The following is a 13329-nucleotide window of genomic DNA, read 5'->3' as shown; positions in this document are numbered from 1 at the left end:
GAAAATTTGGGACTAACTTTAGAGCTTCAGTTAGATTAATACAAGGCATTGCAGACACATTATGTTGGGAAGAAGAAGAACCCTATTACTCAATGCTTGCATAGCAAGTTCGTGCTGTCTCTCTCTCTCTCTCTCCTCAGCCTTCAACTTTTGGAGATCTATTTCCATTCTTTTCAACTGAATCTGCCTATCTAAAATTTCTAATGACACCGCTTCCTCCACCTGCCTAGTCTCTGGTTTACCTTCTGCCTTCATCACCTTAACCTTTTCATAAACATTAAGAAGCAACAAGCCCTTCCTAACAGACCCAGGATTTTCAATTTCAAAAAATTCTGCTACACACTCTAAATCAGGCTTATTCAAGTCTGCCAACCTGTCCTGCCACCCCTCTCCACTCAAGAGCTCTGGGATATTCAAATCAGCCATAGTAAATTAATTACACACAAGTAAATATATAAATGTATCTCACAAAATATACCCAAAAACAAACCAATACACTGAACACCAATAACTACACAAATATCTTACCACGGTCAAAAAAAAAAAATTATAAACACCGATCAACACAAAAATATAGGAGAGAAGGTATTACTATGCTGCAAACACCCCAAGAATCCACTCTATACACTCAAGTGACTACAGGATCCGATAAATCCTGGCAATAGGTCGCCAAATGTTATGGGCCCATGCCCATCAAACATACACAAGTCTCTTAAAATACAAATAAAGTCACAAACAACCAAGTCCACAATAGGTGGAATGGCCGCAACAGAGTGTACAGAGATGGAATCAAGGAGGGTAAAGAAAAACTGAGAATAAAACCTTAATATTTAATACAAACTTTTTAGAAAGAAATGACCACTGAGCCTCTTACAAAATGCATTAAATAAACACAAAAATCAACCATACACTGAAAACATCGAATAACAAACACACTTACACCAAATTAAGATAGACTATGCAATTACACTTTAAAGAGAGGGCCCTGAAAGTAATAGAATGTCGAAAAGACAGAATAACCTAACTTATTACACACTAAACAAAAAAAAAAAAAAAAAAAACTGCTTCCCTTAAGTGAGCTCTAAACAGTAGTAGTGGCTAACGCAGCCTTCAAATCACGGGTTGAGGGGAATAATATATATTCTTGAGACCTTACCAAACGTAAGAGAGGTCCCCTAGGCAAAAATCACTGGGCCAAGGGCGTAGACTGATGTAAATATCACTTTAACGTCGCAAGACAATCAATGGACACGGCCGTCCGACAGGTAATCACACCTTACCAGTTGGCAGAGAGGTCCCCTTGGCTAAATCACTGAACCAAGGGCGTAGTCTGAAGAACAATCAATCTCTCGAAGGAGGACAGCAGCAGCAACTGAAGACAGGCAGATCTCGAAATCCCGTAATAATCCAAAATAAGGCAAGCCCTCACAATGTTAATGGTCCAGAAAACTACTGACCAGACCAGGCGAGACAGCGCCGAATACAGCTCCAGCCAACACCACACGTGAAAATAAAACAAGCTCATTGTAATTAAAACTATACAACAAGTCAGAAATGTTGGGGAGGAGGAAACAGGGTCATTACGTTCCAAAAATAATTACAGCCAAAGTGACTTATTCAAAACAAATCAATTTACATTAAATTAAACACATACTGACAATATATATATATATATATATATATATATATATATATATATATATATATATATATATATATATATATATATATATATATATATATATATATATATATATATATATATATATATATATATATATATATATATATATATATATATATATATATATATATATATATATATATATATATATATATATATATATATATATATATATATATTACGCCTATTAACAATCTCAGATAGAGTCATAACCACCTCCTACATCTGTTTTAAGAAAAATGTCATATCATCTTATATCTCTTAGATTCTCCAGTAGCAACGGCCGGTACTGGGTCAGCACATTTCTCTCTCTCTCTCTCTCTCTCTCTCTCTCTCTCTCTCTCTCTCTCTCTCTCTCTCTCTCTCTTCATCCAAGTCACTATCTGAACAGCAAACACATGACTACCAAAAAATATAATTTATTCAGTAATCTAAAATGACAAGTGGTTTAAAATGAAAAGGGAATATCAACGTCCCAGAATTGGTACCCTCAAAATAAACAAGTAAAATATCATGGTACTATAAACTTCCACTAAGTAAGTCTCACCATATAAGTAAAAATAAGTCAGTATGACCGAAGTCATGATAAGCCACATTCCCCTTCATTTATATTGGCCTCTATTCACGATACATCTGAAGAACAAAGGAGAAACACAACTTTTAAAAGCAGGCATAAAATAAAATAAATGTGGGATGTTTTCCTACGTTACCAACCCCAAAGGAACTGCACATAATTAAACATGGTAAAATCATCAATAAAAAATCAAAGATACATAGGAGATAAAAGTAAATCAGCAAAATAAATCAGGTTTTCTTGGAAATAAAGTTCCCGCTCACCTCACAGGCAGTACTCAAAAGTCCTCCAACCAGGCGGATCCTGACACAAAGCTTTCTAGGCCCTCAATGTTTAGCCTGTTTTCAAAATGGAATATCCATACTTCACATGGCACGCCCACTAGAGTGCGCGAACGAATGCACTCGCTGAATCTTGACGGCTTTCACAGTAACAAATTAATCATATTAAATGGAGGGCCAGTGCGGAAAATGAAAACAAAGACAGGTATGTCAATTTATCACAGTATTCCCTCAGTGACAACCAAAAGAAATTATTAAATCTGGGCCTTAATTGTCATTACATCAAAAAACCTAGCCAGATGGCCAAACGTATAAACATAGAATGTTTGATAAGCAATTTAGAACAACTGCATAATAAAAATCAAATAGAAACTCATCAAGGATGTATCATGGAACTCATAGGAGCAGCCAGCCGAGCACGTGGGAATTATCACAGCAAAACCCTCACCCCTGAATTATGTCAGGCAGCGGAAGAACTCAGAAAAAACACCCACATCATTTTACGTAAAGGAGATAACGCCGCTGTCTACGTCATCATGGATATAAGTGAATACGACAAAAAACCAGACAATATTTTGAACGACACAAGTAAGTTCCAACGCCTCAGTAAGGACCCAACAAACGAATTGAAGACCTAAATTCTGGGCCTTACTGAATATGCCAACAAAATGCAAAATGAGATGAAGCTCCCCAAAATAATCGGTGACTTTAAACAAGGTTATTGCTATGGAACAATAAAACCATAAGCCAGGGAACCCCATCAGGACCATAATTTCGTAACCTCTCGGGATCGACCAATCGATTCTGAACTTGGGATATATTACGAGGACTTTCCATCAAACAAGCTGCTCACCCTGAGACCCCAGCCTCTGTCAGATTTCTCATCACTGAAGTGGGAGGACATCCCTTCAGCTCATGAGGATCTGTTTACAAAGCGTGCCAGTGGATGATGCCATTGACCTGATGTCCAGACGTCGGGCTGGTTTTCAACATCATCCATGGCCACTACCAATACCGGAAGGACACTAAAATCAATGCCAGACTGCTGGCCTGCACAAAGGCCCCTTTCATCAGAAAGATGCAACGGCCTGGGCAAGATGGTGTATGCAGTGTCAAGACAAGCAAAGTGGGATGGCACACGAATCGGGTCCTCTTCCCAGCCAAAGAGATTATTTGGACATCCACGTCGACCACAACCTCTTCCCCATCAGGAAAACCAGATACCTTCTGACAATCGTCAACCGCTACACCAGGTGGCCAAAAATATGCCCATGGAAGAAGCCACCCCATTGCATGCATAATCCTCTTCAGCTGGATCAGCCGGTTATGTGTCCCAGACGACATAACAGACAGAACCCACTCTCCTGGCTTTCTTGGACATCCTCATAACCCTAAATGGGGACCACTTTGACAGCACCACCACCTACAACCCGAAGCCAACAAATGTGGAAAGGTTCCACAGGTCTCTGAAGGCGTCCCTCATGGCTCATTGCTCCTCTGAAAACTGGTCGTACCAGCTTGATGGGTCCTATCAGGTTGAGGACTATAAGCCCAATGCTCCATGTGGAAAAAGTCACCTGGGGAGACTCTGGTAGTCCTGGGGAACTAATCCAGCAACTCCTGAGCAACAAGAGGATCAGACAGGGTAAACTTCACCCCTGCCAAAAGACATAATAACAGAACGTCCGCCTTCATGGCAATTCTGTCCTCTGCCACCCACATTTTCATCAGGGATGACAATGATAAAAACACCATAACTTATCATCAGGAGACCTTTTCTTGTACTGGAAAGGAGCAAGAAGGCATTACTGAATATAATCCATCCAGAGCGGGAAGACTGGGTGTCAATAGATCCCTCTTCAAACCCACATTCCTGGAGGGGGCAACTAGGCGGACCCCAAGATCTCCTGCTTTGCAGCAGCCCTCAAACAACCCTGGTCGCAGGAAGGAGGCAACGTCCCCGAAAAACCAGAAACAAAGCGGAAAGACACACCCAACAAACCACTGCAGAGGACACCTGAGAAGGATGACCACCCTCTCAGTTGACATCGACAAGAGGACACACTTCTACAGACACCTAAAAGATGTTGCCTTCATCTTGGCCTGGTATATTAAAGTCCCCGCTCAAACACGTTCTCTGTAGAGAATATCCCGTTTTCTGTGGTGCCTTTTCATCAACCTAAGGTCGATTGGAATATATATTTATCATCATAATTATAAACTGTATATATCTTGTCTTTCTAAACAATCATGTTTTCTGCACAAGTAACGAGTTATTTATGTTGTGTGTCAGACATTGCTGATCACTATGTTCTCTGTATAAACCTGTCTTGTTTTTGTAAGGAATTAATTTGACCTCAGGTCACCTGTAAATCTTTGTACCAGCGGTCTCTGCGAACTCGCAGACATCCGCATCCCCGCTTTATAACCAGCTTGTTTTCATCAATAAACCAGCAGTACTTGTCTTCCTGCTCATTATTTTGCACCTCTCTCACAGGCCCATCCCGAATAAAGGTTCCATCCACCAACACTACGTCGATCATCACATGGTGAAAATCTTATACAACTCAGGCACTATTGGAGAATACCAACATCATCTGACTGGAGCAATATCTCTACCGACTAATCACAGCAAAAATCAGTCTGCATTTTATTACTAAGGCCGACCCTGAAACACCAATTGGGAGGAAAGAGATCGCCTCCCATCTAGTGAGGCGTGCCAACATCATCCAACACCGGAAGAGCAAATAACTCAAATAATTACAACAACATTTCTTGAATCACGTCTCTCTCTCTCTTGCTCCCCTCACCTTCTCCTTCTCTCAAACCACCCCGCCTCCTCCTCTCTGTCCCTTACCCTTCATCCACCATTCCCATAATCCGTATCTGGTTCCCCTATTTAAATTTTCAGTTTGTTGCCAAACAACCAGCAAACGTGTTTTTGTTACTGGAGGACGTTCATCTAAAAACTTTTGGTTATTGTAAATCCCCACCACCTTCAAGTAATGTAATATTTTTGTAGACTTGCTTAAATTCAGTTAAAATCATGTTTGTACCCTTCAACCTTAGTGTATTGCATTTAAATGTATTTATTATTAATGTTTTTTGACGCTCCTCCTATTCCGTCCGCACCATGTAATAAAAACACGAGTACGCAAAGAATATTCCTGCGGCAGCTTACTGGGCTCCTGGGCAGATCACGGACAGTACACCCTGCTGGTCACAAGGCCAGCTAAACTCTAAAACAACAAGAATATGACCAGTGCACTCTTTAAACTGCCTCACTGACCCCATCAGGTGACCATCAACAGCTGTGCAGTTGTGTTCCCACCAAATGGAACGAAGAGGGGCTTCGTTTCTTTATTCATCAGTTACACTGCCCGAGAACGTAGAAGATTTAAAAGTACCGTGAAACTAATAAAAAGTTGATCAACAACCAAAAAATGGAGGAATTCAACCCAATCAGGTATATATATATATAACAACAAAAATATATATATATATATTATATATATATATATATATTTATATATGATGTTGGTCGACACTGGAGCCATGTGTTATATATTTCCACCTTCATATAGGACCACAGATGACCACCATATATACCTGCATACACACACACACACCCATCATTATATATATATATATATATCTACCCTACCATATATATATATGGGATTATCATCATATATCAGGACTATATATATATATATATTTATATTCAGTATATATCGGCGTGGGCCATATACACACACATTTAAGTATATATCCCTTTATGTATATTCCCTACATTACATATATTTAAACCGAATTATATCCAATTCATAACTCTGCCAAACTATAGGATGTGATGAAAGACAAATAGCTACAAGATGCATACTTCCGACAGTCATAGTGCCTTTAGGAGGCCAAAATCATTGCATTCAGATGGAAATAGTTTGGGCACTTCAAAAGCTGTTTTGCCAGATGAACACCCTCTTGGCTCTGATTTGTGAGACAGACGGACAGCACCTGGTATGCCCTGCAGCATCTTCGTGTGTTAGAAAATATAGAACCAGACCACTTATTCTCTGCCCAAAAGTAAGTCTGATCGTTCATTAGCGGGGCCAGGATTATCGTCCAGAATGGACCTTTGAAATCTTATATTCAATCTCTTAGAAACTGGCAGACATCCCCAAAACAGTCATCAGACCCTTTCATTTTTCTGTGTGAACTGTGAACCTGTGAATGAGGACCATGATTTCAAGACACTTATGATTTGTGTGCAGAGTTGGACCTAACCATTTATGTCACTTTAATATTCTAATTTTTCAGATCCGGGAGAATTGCTTAACCATTATTAATCATGCATTTTAGACTTTCTCTTATTATGTTTTTGCACAAATTGTATATTTTTGGGAGATTACTATTGTGCCATGAATTCTTTCATGACAGATGTCTGTGAAATTGCTGTGGTTATAGAAAAGACCCTGCAAATCTTTGCAATGTGGTTATTTCTCATGATGGTTGACTTTGAGATTCATCCCAGGGAATGTCTAAGTTGAAATGTGTGGGAGGTTAGGTCCTCAACGGCTTTCAGCCATAATAAGACTTTCCAGTCGTAGTAAGACTTGTTTTAGTCAGAGTAAAAGTAAATCTTTGGCCCACCATTTTGACTTGATAACTCATTTATTATGGATTTTAATCTTTTCTTTGTTCATTCATTACTTGTTGGGTTGGTTTGAATAATAAATCTATTTTTGTAGGAAAAATTGCGTTTCCTTAGACGATCCATTTCCTTGAGGATGTTCACAGAGAGAGAGAGAGAGAGAGAGAGAGAGAGAGAGAGAGAGAGAGAGAGACCGACCACCAGACTGCTGGTGTTCACGTGGGCTGAGTGATAGGGAGAAGGGAACGAGTGAGAGCTAAGGGTTCACACTGCACCTGATGGTAGACTGCAAAGGTCCGTTACTGGCCTTTTCATAAGAAGTGTTTAATCTGAAAGGGGTATAACACATATACATACATATATACATATATATATATATATATATATATATATATATATATATATATATATATATATATTATATAAATATATATATATATATATATATATATATATATATATATATATATATATATATCATCCACGGCCTATATATATATATATATATATACACACACACAGACTGCTGATGGAGATATATATATATGGCATATATAATATATATATATGGGCATATATATGTATATATATATATATATATAATATATGTATATGGATTTTTCTGTATCGTGGGCGATATATATATAATATATGCTTATATATATATACATAATATATCTTCCCCATATATATTATATACATTCTGACGGTTGGAAGAATGGGGTGTTGATTAATTTAATTAACCCTTAAACTGGATCAGGCGGTTTGGTGTCCCAGATCATAACAGACTAAAATTGTCTGTTGGATGCCCGAGTGGACTACAAAAAATTTCAACCTTCAGTCAACCCCACAGCCAATGGAATGACTCAACCGGTCTCTGAATGGTCGAAAAATTGCAATTTTAAGCTAAAACTCTTACATTCTAGTAATATTCAAGCATGTACCTTCATTTTGCAACAAATTGTAAGTCTCTAGCACAATATTTCGATTTATGGTGAATTTTTGACAAAAACTTTTTCTTACGCACAGGCAGTAACTCAGCCGAAAATTTCATAAATTCTTTCGTCATTTTGTCGTAATTTTTGCACTGTTCTATATTAGCCGTTACATAAAGTTTTATATATGAAAATGTGCGCAATTTCATGTACAATACAGCAAAATACAACCCATGGTTGTAGCTTTTATCAGATCATCTAAATATTTTCCTGGAAACCACGATAACTGCCAAAATTTCAACCTTCGGTCAACTTTGACTCGACCGAAATGGTCAAAAAACGCAATTGTGGAAAGCTAAAACTCTTACATTCTAGTAATATTCAATCATTTTCCTTCATTTGAAACCAATTGGAAGTCTCTAGTCACAATATTTCGATTTATGGTGAATTTTTGAAAAAAAACTTTTCCTACGTCCGCGCCAGAAATTCTTTCGTCACGTTGTCGTAATGTTTGCACCGTTTTATATTAATCGTTAAATAAAGTTTTATATATGGAAATGTGCGCGATTTCATGTAGAATACAACAGAAAATAACTCATTGTTGTAGCTTTTATCAGTTTTGAAATATTTTCATATAAATCACGATAACTGCCAAAAAACCTTCAAGCTTCGGTCAAATTTAACTCGACCGAAATGGTAAAAAACGCAATTATAAGCTAAAACTCTTTTCATTCTAGTAATATTCAATCATGTACCTTCATTTTGCAACAAACTGGAAGTCTCTAGCACAATATTTCGATTTATGGTGAATTTCTGAAAAAAAAACTTTCCTTACGTCTGCGCACTGACTAACTCGGCCAACATCTCGGAAATTCTTTCGTCATGTTGTCGTAATGTTTGCATCGTTTCACATTAGTCGTTACATAAACTTTTATATATGAAAATGTGCACAATTTCATGTAGAATACAACAGAAAATAGCTCATGGTTGTAGCTTTTATCAGTTTTGAAATATTTTCACATAAATCACGATAACTGCTGTCAAAATTTCAACCTTCGGTCAACTTTAACTCGACCGAAATGGTCAAAAAACGCAATTGTAAACTAAAACTCTTACATTCTAGTAATATTCAATCGTTTACCTTCATTTTGCAATAAAATGGAAATCTCTAGCACAATATTTCGATTTATGGTGAATTTTAAAAAAACCATTTTCCTTACGTCTGCGCGGTAACTCGGCCGAACTTCTCAGAAATTCTTTCGTCTCGTTGTCGTAATATTTGCACCGTTTTATATTAGTCGTTACATAAAGTTTTATAAATGAAAATGTGCGCTATTTTATGTACAATACAACGAAAAATAACTCATGGTTGTAGCTTTTATCAATTTTGAAATATTTTTATATAAATCACGATAAATAGAAAAAATTCGACTTTCAACAACTTTAACTCGACCGAAATGGTCGAAAACTGCAATTGTATAGCTAAAACACTTACAGTCTATAATATTCAATCAATTAGCTTCATTTCTCAACAAACGGGAAGTCTCTAGCACAATATTTCGATTTATGGTGAATTTTTGAAAAAACATTTTCTTACGTCCGCGCGTTACGCATTCATGCATCATTTTGTGATAATATTTTCTCTGTGTTGCTTTGATCGTTTTAAAATTTGTTATATACCAAAATCATCGCAATTTAGTGTACAATACAACTAAAAAAATTAACTCATTAGTATTAACCGTTTTGCTTACAGCGCGATTTGTATACAATTATATACGATTTTTTTTTATATGTCATATATTCCAATATTTATATATGATAATGATATTTTTTTCATTTCTGATGGTTGCATACTAAACTTCAGGCAACGAAAAAAATGAGCCAAAATGAACTCTTAATCTTAAAAACTAAGCGTGCTGTGATTTTTTTGAAAAAACTTTTTTCCGCTATACACTGTATATAAACTCACGACGCCGCGCGATACATTCTGGGAGACGTTTTTGTAAATGGGGTTGATTAATTAAAGGGTTAACTGCCTTGAAACACCCAGAATGTAAGCAATACATGGAATGGATAAACTGACTTACCTTGATACCATAATTGAGTAAACAGAGAATTGGAGGTCGCCATGAGGGGGATAAATTAACCAGCTAATTACTTTAAACTGAATTTATTTACAAATGAAGCAATCAGGAAATTAAGATGAAAAGGCTAACAGAGCAGCAAGCAAGCAAATACAATGTGCAATAAAATTACACCAACGTAGTAATTTGCTGAATATAAAAGGCTACGACCCTGAAATAGTCAGACACGCAACTGACCGTGAAGGTTGCCACTGGTTAATGGATTTTTGTTGGTTTTTGCTGTAACACAACAGGGTGAGCAAGGGGACCGTTGGTGTCCCAGACTGCTAAATAGAAGACTCTGGCACTTGGCAGGATGGCAATTAAACATATGTGCTACGGTTTCGTTCTAGGCAGGGATGCAGACCATCATAGGGGCTGGATAACAGGTTCTGGAAGAGAATTCCAGATTAGCATTCAAAACCAAATGAGTTTCTCTCACATGAACTTAATTATGCACACTGGAGGAATTGATCAATTAAATTTAATTAGTCCGTGGTAACACTATGGAGGGAGTAATCTAATTCTGATCACTGAATTAATTTAATATAGCTTAGGGCGAATCATGGGGCAGCTTGGTTATTAGGGTTGACAAAGGGGCTTTAAGAAAATGAAAAGTTGGAAATTCGGAAAGTGGAGAAAAATTCACGAGAAGAAAAAGAAACTGGCTTGGGAACGAATGTTTCCAGACGTACCTTATTCGTTCTGCGTAGAGCTCGTGGCAGTAGACAACTTCTGGCTGCAGGAGTCTCGCATTCCTTGCCAGCGTAAGGAGACGAAAGAAGCACCACTCGACATGGTGGTGGCTGGGTATAGAGTGGGTCGCCCATCTCACAGGGAATTATGTCCGCTTTGTTTGGCTTGGAGCACAGGAAACTGGCAATCTGAAAGCAATCACACAACCAGCGAAAGAAAATAGGAAAATAGGTCTTGTAATTAAGGACTTAAGAGTTAGGATAATAGCCTATCTACATCCCCTTTTCGCCCCTATGTCACTAACGGCTCCCTGACCCCAAAACATACGATGGTGGGGATAGGAGTGGTACTGTTTACCCCAAATCAGGCGATCTGAGGGTTGGTCCCTAACTCAGTTCACTTCCTCGTCATTCTTCTCAGCCAATGTTAAATTTTCATTTCTATCTAACTGGATAAAAGGGACGTATGGAAATATATAAGAATATATATATACATATATATATATCTATACACACACACACAAACAATATATATATATATATATATATATATATATATATATATATATATATATATATATATATATATATATATATATATATATATATATATATATATATATATATATATATATATATATATATATATATATATAATATATATATATATATATATATATATATATATATATATATATATATATATATATATATATATATATATATATATATATATATATATATATATATGATATGTATATGTATATATATATATATATATATATATATATATATATATATATATATATATATTATTAACTTTATCACATACACAATTGTTCTGTGCATTAGTAAAATTACTAATAGGACCTCATTCAAACTGGATGGTATCTAACGGAGTTTTTATTCAGAAAAAGTTACAAGCTTTCTTGGACTAACACTCCACATTATCAAGTATCCGTAAAATGAGCAGACGTGTAGTCCAGCTGTATTTATATCTGTGCTGGGTACTTTTAATCCTATAATTGCCTAGCTCCTCCTGTGTGACCCCCACCCCCTCATGATCTTGGTCTTTCTCTGATCCCTTCTTCCAGGTGTCTGTTTTCCGTGCATTCTCTTGCGTTTTTCCTTCGTTTCCTTGCTACTATGGCGTATACGATTTTTCTAGATATGCTGTCTTCAAAGCCGTTTCCGGTGTTCCCTGCCATCGTGTTGTTGGCGCAAGTTATGAAGGCGTTCTCTAACCAGTCTAGATGTTTTGTTGGTGTTCCTGTACAGAAAACTTGAACCCATGGAGAGGTTATGTAAGGCCCTTGATAGGTTAGGAAAATACAAGGACATAAAGATTTGTAAGGCAGACAAAGGGGGGGGGGCGGTTGTAGTAATGGATGCCATAGAATATGAGAATAAGTTAGAACAACTGCTAAACGATGAAAACACATATGTGGCTTGCAACAAAAAACTGGACGTTGAGGGGTACAGTGCAATTTTAACAAAAAACTAAGGGAAGCGTTCACAAAAATCCACGACAAAACCAAGAGAAAAGAATTAGAACATAGAGTAAAATCAGTGGAAAGTCCAGAGATCCCATAGCCCTAAGATCCACAAGGAAGGGTGTCCGCTAAAACCGATCATGGCATCGACGAGATCACCGCAGAGGAGGCTGGAGAAATTTCTTTCCAACATAATGGGAAAATTGGTAGGCTTAGTATCCGAAGGGCATTTAAAACATGACATGAACCTGATAGACGAATTATCCAAAATTAACGTAAAAGACAGTAAATTTGCAAGTTTGGATGTAACTTCCCTGTTCACTAACGTACTAGTAAAGACGACGATGGAAATAATAAAAAAGAATATGGAGGAGGGGGTTTATACATGCGACATAGATCATGACGTTTTAATAAAACTGCTAACAGTGGCCCTCAGCGTTAATGTTTTCAAGTAGGGCGAAAACCATTATATACAAAAAAATGGCGTGGCCATGGGTTCAAGTCTTTCACCAATTCTAGCTAATATCTTTATGGAATGGTTTGAAAAGGAAGAGGTGGGCAAAGTAAATAAAGGGAACTTAAATATCGTAAAATGGGTAAGATACGTGGATGACATCTTGATTATTTACAAGGGAGAAAGGGAAGATCTACACAAGTTTTTAGAAAACATAAATAAACTAAATGAACACATCAAGTTCACAATAGAAGAAGAGAAGGAGGGAGAAATTCCTTTCTTGGATGTCCTGGTCAAGAGGGAAGGGGAAAATTTAAAATTCAAGGTATATAGGAAGAAGACACACACCAATTCATACATACATAGGTTCTCCAGTCATAGGAAAGAAATAAAAATAGGATTAATGACAGGGTTGGCCATCAGGGCTTATAGGATTTGC

General features: G+C 37.0%; 1 protein-coding gene across 3 annotated transcripts in view; it reads right to left on the bottom strand.

Annotated features, from left to right (window-relative positions):
• The window catches only part of LOC136825485 (uncharacterized), a 246438-nt gene that overhangs the window by 152363 nt on the left and 80746 nt on the right, over window positions 1-13329 (bottom strand). Inside the window, exon 5 of one of the 3 annotated variants that reach the window (XM_067082018.1) lies at window positions 10950-11132. The exons of the other annotated variants lie outside the window; for them this stretch is intronic. The gene's annotated coding sequence lies outside the window, so the exon portion shown is untranslated. Of the gene's footprint in view, window positions 1-10949; window positions 11133-13329 lie in introns of those variants that run through there. 3 annotated transcript variants of the gene reach the window in all.

Source organism: Macrobrachium rosenbergii, chromosome 37 (genome assembly GCF_040412425.1).
Source record: "Macrobrachium rosenbergii isolate ZJJX-2024 chromosome 37, ASM4041242v1, whole genome shotgun sequence".
NCBI lineage: Eukaryota > Metazoa > Arthropoda > Malacostraca > Decapoda > Palaemonidae > Macrobrachium > Macrobrachium rosenbergii.
Note: the sequence above shows the minus strand (reverse complement) of the source record. Positions and strands in the feature narration are given on the sequence as shown.